The sequence below is a fragment of the Centroberyx affinis genome, unplaced genomic scaffold (genome assembly GCF_046629955.1).
Source record: "Centroberyx affinis isolate AG114_WGS23_722 - 3 ecotype Tasmania unplaced genomic scaffold, CSIRO-AGI_Caff_v1 ptg002008l_1, whole genome shotgun sequence".
Classification (NCBI taxonomy): Eukaryota; Metazoa; Chordata; class Actinopteri; order Beryciformes; family Berycidae; genus Centroberyx; species Centroberyx affinis.
In genome coordinates, this window is record NW_027280351.1 from 1 (window position 1) to 6,359 (window position 6,359).

General features: G+C 48.6%; 1 pseudogene; it reads right to left on the minus strand.

Moving 5' to 3' along the window:
* Positions 1–297: 297 nt before the first annotated feature.
* Positions 298–600, minus strand: LOC139653945 (calcium-dependent secretion activator 2 pseudogene; annotated as a pseudogene).
* Positions 601–6,359: the final 5,759 nt, after the last annotated feature.

Here is a 6,359-nt window from a genome sequence, read left to right on the forward strand (position 1 = left end):
ATGATGAATGGTCACCTCACTGTAACCCTTGTGCCATAACTTACTAGGCCAGAGGTCTCTTGTCACGTTAAATTTTCTTCCACAATAATAATATGATTGCCAGTCAATTATGATTGATTGTCTTGCTCATCAAAAAACCGAGCCATAATCTAAAAGTTACACATGAATCGAAAGTCACAAAACAGCGTAGATAAACAGATTAAGAAAAAGAAAAGGCTGCAGGTTCAATTATTTTGGCCAGTGAGTGTACTGTGAGTGAGTGTGTGTGTGTGTGTGTGTGTGTGTGTGTGTGCTCACCTGGCAGGCGTTGTACAGCAGCTGGTGCTCGAACTTGCGGATGCCCAGGATCTGCTGGAACATCTCGTACAGCTGCTCCTTGCTGAGGATGAGCTCGGACACGGCGCTGAGGTGCGGCCGCTGGGGCTGCCGCCGCAGGTCCTCGTCGCCCCGGGAGATGGCGTCGTACTTGGCGATCCAGGAGCTCAGCACCGTCTCTTTGCTCAGGCCGTCGATCTCCGGCAGGCTGCGGACGCGCCGCTCGATGTTCTTCTTGAAAACCTCCCGGAAGTCGCTGGCGGAGCAGCCGCCGCTCTGCACCATCCTGGACACTCGCTCGCTCTTCAGGAAGCCCTGAGGACAGGAGACACCAGACAGTCATCAGCCAATCATCAGCCAGGAAAACCTGGAAACCTTCTGGACCCATTTATGTTTTTAGCATCTGACAGATTCAGAGAGTCTGGTGTTTCCCTCGCCAACGCCTCGTTCTCGCTCCGAGAAACAAGAGAATCTTTTGCTTTAGTGTCTCACACTGAAGCAGAGGCTCGGTCCGATATTAAAACCTTTCAATCTCAGTCTGCTTCACCCTAGCAAGAAGTTTCTTCATGTTTTTTATCAGGGAATCTTAGCTAGTGTTCTCTTTCATGCTGTGCTCTGCTGGGGGGGGGGGGGGGGGGGGGGGGGCAGCGTCACTGCGGATGATAAAAACAGGATCAATAAGATGATCAGAAAGGCTGGCTCAGTGATTGGCCTTACCCCAGACTCACTTGAGGTCACTGTAGAAAAAAGAACAAGGGCCAAACTAAAAACGGTTCTGTATTTTGAAGGCCATCCATTACACAGTGTTTTTAACAGACTCAGAAGGTCTTTCAGTGAGCGGCTAGTGATGCCTGAATGACTCAGAAGGTCTTTTGTCCTAATCTAATTTGTGGAGAGGAGAAGGTACGGGTTGTACAGGTTTGAGAGACTGTCCTGCAACCAGAAGATCACAGGTCTGATCCTGTAGAAGCCGACGTGTCCATGAGCAAAACACTGAACCCCACCTGCTCCCTCGCTGTCACTTCATATCCACTTCATGGATATAAAGTCACTTCAATGCCTGAAATGTGAATGAAACGATGTAACTGAATGAAAGTAAAACTGTATTAAAAGTCATAAACCAGATTTTGATATAGGGGAAAAAAAGACAGCATTTGGTGAACGATGTATAAAATCAAGAAAGTGACCAAACTGGCTGCACTTCTCTTATAATAATTTCCTATTTATGAGTCCTGGTGGAATGAAAACAGGTTTTATGTGTGGTTCAGTCCGGGGAGCTTCTGTAATTCTGCAGGATGAAAGCTGGTCCTGGGGCAGAAACACTGACACAGTTCTCTCATCTCTTCTCTTTACGAGTCTGGCTTTGAATTTAGTTAGCTACCGGCTTGTGGCCATCTTTAATTGAGTAATACTAAAATAACCTTTTTCTACTCTACAGAGATTTATATACCAATAGAAAAATTATCTATTGAGGTTATTGTCTGTGTCGAGCGAGGTGCTGCCGTTCTGACCAAAGTATCTTCTGAATCTAATCACGGCTCTGCAGTAATTACCATTTAAACCCAAACGGAGGATCCACTCTCTTTTTCCCTCTAAGTCCTTGGAGTCAAGCTTCTGTGATGAAGGGCTACGCAAATAACTCTGACCTGACTCCTCCTGACAGATGACTGGGATAATACGGATGTTACACAGCTTACAGGGAAGCTGGTTAGCGGACTTAGAGTGATCCTTTGTCAGTGTATTTGTACTTAATGCTTAATCTCAGGATTACACCGCCATCACTGTTCACTCTGCAACTCTGCAACTCACCTTAAAATCCCATAATCACCATTGTATCCTGTACTAGCCAATTACTCATGGGACAGGAGTGCGACTGTCAGCTGGCACGGGACATTGTGGAGTTGATAGACAGGGAGGCGGAGCTAACGATGTGAGGGGTGAAGGAGACCAATCAGGAGGGCTGAGGAAGAGGATCTCCACCACAGAACCTGAATGGATAGAACGGTTCTTCCGCTGTTTGTCATGGGAATTTGGCTAGTACAGGATACAATGGTGATTATGGGATTTTAAGGTGAGTTGCTATGGTGACAACACAAGTCTGGACTGAGACAACAGACTCAACTGAGCAGATGAGTCTGTTAGCAAACTGTCAAAACTCAACTGGAAGCTAACGTTAGCGACGAGGCTAACGTAGCTTCATCACAGACTGGACTTCTCTCTCTAGCTCTTCTAGTCAACATTAGCATGTTAGCAATCCATGGCAGCAAGGAGACAGAGAAGCTGCTTTGGTTCTTGCTGTAAAACATCTCAGCTCAGTGACTTGCTGCGAGTCCCTTTATACAGAAGCTAGTCCAACGGGTCACAGCAAGATGGCCGCCGCTCCGACCGTCCAGGAACATTGATTTGAATGGGAATGACCGTTTTGTCCGTTCAAGTTCTGTGATCTCCACGCTCTTTCTCAGTTCATGAAAACTCCCAGCTTCAACCCGAGAGGCCAAGCTGCTCAAGGTAAAGACAGAGAAGCAGGTTTGTGATGGAAGGTTGCTGGTTCAAATCCCAGGATGGACCGGGAGAACCCTAACCTGACGCGCCAGATGGTTTGTTACACAGAACCATCTGGAAGTCGTCTTGGAAACTGTTGGAAAAGGGCAGGCACTTTCAAAAATACTTGGCAGGTGATTGGATGAACCATCTGTCTATCACCGTCTATCACAGGCTAACTTCACGGGCTAACCATCAGATCAATGAACCGTATGACGTAGTAGGACAGCACCGAAGAGGAAAGACAACAACAAACTTTTCCATCCAGAAAAGCCTTCAGTGCCGTTCTTTGCTCTTCTTTCAATGAAGAAATACTCTGCAGTTCAGAAGTAACTGATGTTACAGCAGCATCTATGCAGCCTCTTTAGGAGCCGCCATTGTTGTGAAAGAACAGACGCTTCTCGCTGTCCTCACACCTAAGCCCCGCCCCCAGCTGCCCTCACAGGACGCTGATTGGTCCGCACCGCTGTGGTTCGGCCACAAACGCAGAACTTGAAGCCTGGCAAGATGGATTCTCGCGTGATCGTGATCTCGCGAATCCAGCTGCCTCGCAGGTAAGGAGAACCCGGTGGGAGAGGGAGCCTCCATGGGCGCTGTGCCAGATCTGTCACCCTGTGGTTTACCAGGCAGCTGCCAGGTGAGGATGTGTGGAGGTGAATGAAAGTCAAATAAAGGTTCTGCAAGAAAAAGAGAAGAAATTGGAACCTCAGACCCAAATTGGATATTGAAGGCTGCGGGTCGACTTCTGACTGACAGATGAGCAGAGACGCAGGAAAAGCGAAGCTGCTGACTAAACCGTGTCACCGGCTTCACTCTGTTCAGCCGCCACCGCCACCGCCACCGCCACCGCCACCGCCACCACCACCGCCTCACAGTGTGATCCTCCCGCCGAGCGTGAAGTGACAGCAGACGGAGAGGAACCGGCTCAGCGGAACAGGAGTAATGACTGGAACAAAATCACTTCCAAGACAGAAAAGTCTCACGGAGGAGAAACACCAGAGAGGAAAAGAAAACAAATGCGTCGGTGTCAAAGAACGGAGAGATTCCCAAATGAGAAGCGAGATTTCAACTCAGCAGGGGGGCAGAGAGAGGGAGAGAGAGAGAGAGAGAGAGAAAGAGAGTGGGGGGGGGGGAAGAGAGAGAGAGAAAGACCTTTTCTATGGTAATAAATGGAAATGGGGAAGCCTTAAGTGGATGAGAGGGAGAGAGAGAGAGAGAGGAGAGAGAGAGAGAGAGAGAGAGAGAGAGAGAGAGAGAGAGAGAGAGAGAGAGAGAGGTGGGGAGGGAAGGGGAGAGAGAAAGAGAGGGAGGGAGGGAGGGGGAGAGAGAGAGGGGGAGAGAGAGAGAGGAGGGGGGGAGAGAGAGAGGGAGGGGGGGAGAGAGAGAGAGGGAGAAAGAGAGAGAGGGGGAGAAAGAGAGAGAGAGAAAGACCTTTTCTATGGTAATAATGGAAATGGGCAAGCCTTAAGTGGATGAGAGGGAGAGAGAGAGCGAGAGAGAGAGCGAGAGAGAGAGAGGGAGGGGAGAGAGACAGAGGGAGAGAGAGAAAGAGAGGTGGGGAGGGAAGGGGAGAGAGAAAGAGAGGGAGGGAGGGAGGGGGAGAGAGAGAGGGAGAGAGAGAGAGAGAGAGAGAGAGGGAGGAGAGGGAGAGAGACAGAGGGAGAGAGAGAGAGAGGGAGGGAGGGAGGGGGAGGGAGGGAGAGAAAGAGAGGGAGGAGAGAGAGACAGAGGAGAGAGAGAAAGAGAGGGGGAGAGAGAAAGGAGGGGGAGAGAGAGAGAGAGAGAGAGGGAGCGAGAGGGAGAGAGACCTTTTTTATGGTGATAAATGGAAATGGGCAAGCCTTAAGTGATGTAGTGGGAGTGACAGATGCAGCTGCCAGCAGAGCTGTCAGGGGCTAATCTGCTCTGCAGCTCAGCTGCTCTGAACTGACTGAGTCAGACAGCAGAGGCAGAACAGCCTCACTGTGCCGGTGGAGGCTGAAGAGACAGAGAGACAGATGTGGGTTTGTAGCCGAGGCCTTCAGTTCTGTCCTGGCTCCGGGTCTATGTCCTGGTCCAGGCGGGACGATAAGCAGCTCCGCTCGACAACGAGCTCCGAGTCGAGCTTCGAGCTTCGGTCATCGTCCGGCGAGTAATACCATGAACAGAAAGAGATGTCAGGAAGCAAAGACGTGTGCAGGGTGAGAATCACCATCAGCCACCTGATGAATGCTGGGAAACCTTAAAGCTCTGTAGCTCTGGTAGAGTCTTGGGTTGTGTCTCTTCCTACATGATGTGATCTGTTGCTCTGGTAGAGATCGGAGAATTGACATTCACTGCACTGTATGGAGGAATATGACTGAAAAATCACACAAATAAAGCAGATTCTGACAATATTCCTTTAGGTGCTAGAAGTGATTTTCAGACTGTTCCTCCGGACAATGGCAGTGAATGGAGAGAGAAAAAAACTCAATTCTCCAGTCTGCTCTACCAGAGCAACAGATCACAGAATCACTGATTTTGGGGTTTTATCATGGAGGAAGAGACACGACCCAAGACTCTACCAGAGTCACACAGAGATTTAAACCAGTGGTTTCCAGTCCCGGTCTTGGGACCCAGAGCCCAGCTGGTTTACATACAGTCAGAGACCATTTCACATCTGGGATGTAGTGAACTACCTGGTGGGATAGAAACACAGCAGGACTCTGGGGCTCTTTCTCAAAATGTGTTGTGCATATTGAGAAACAGTGTGTTCTTGTGTCCTCCATGACACATTTCACATCATATCTCAAGGTCAGAGGATAAAGGTCGCAGAAGTTTACTTGCCAGTCGAGGAAGCATCAGATGCACTATAAAAATCACTTGGCTGGTAAAATAATGACTTTGGCCGGTTAACTTCAGAATCTCCCAGCTGTGGCCGTGGATAAAATAAGTTAGTCCAGTATGTGACTGAAGCTTCAGCCCATTTAGCTTCCAGAGATAAAGATGTTGGTCTGAATCCACAGGTGTTTATGGGGCCAGGTTGGGGCCAGGCTGACAGTCACCCTGGGAGTCGGGTCTGGCTGATCATCCAGGTCAGTTACAATACTGATTAAAAGAGTGGAGCAGTCCAGCAGCCACTGGCCTTTATCACAGTAAATCAAAGAAATTAATAGTTTCTTTCCAGAATGAGATCTTCACCGTTTGAAAAAAGTAAAACCTGCTCTTACAGAATGACCGCTAGCACAAATTAAAACTGTGTGATGGTTTCTAAAGCAGCGGATCTCAACCTGTTTGGCTCCTGGTGAACAGATCAACCAGAGAACGATTTTCCTTTCATGTCGTTTCATCTGATTCTCTCATCTTTATCACAGGCAGAAAGGCTGAAAACTATTATGTGTTTCACAAGCAAGCAAAAACTAGACACAATAATACATTTTCTATAGCAGAAATGTTTTTTTTTTCCTATCCCATAAATCATCTACGACCCCTGGGGGGCCCGACCCCCAGGTTGAGAACCACTATTGTAAAGTATAACAGGTCAA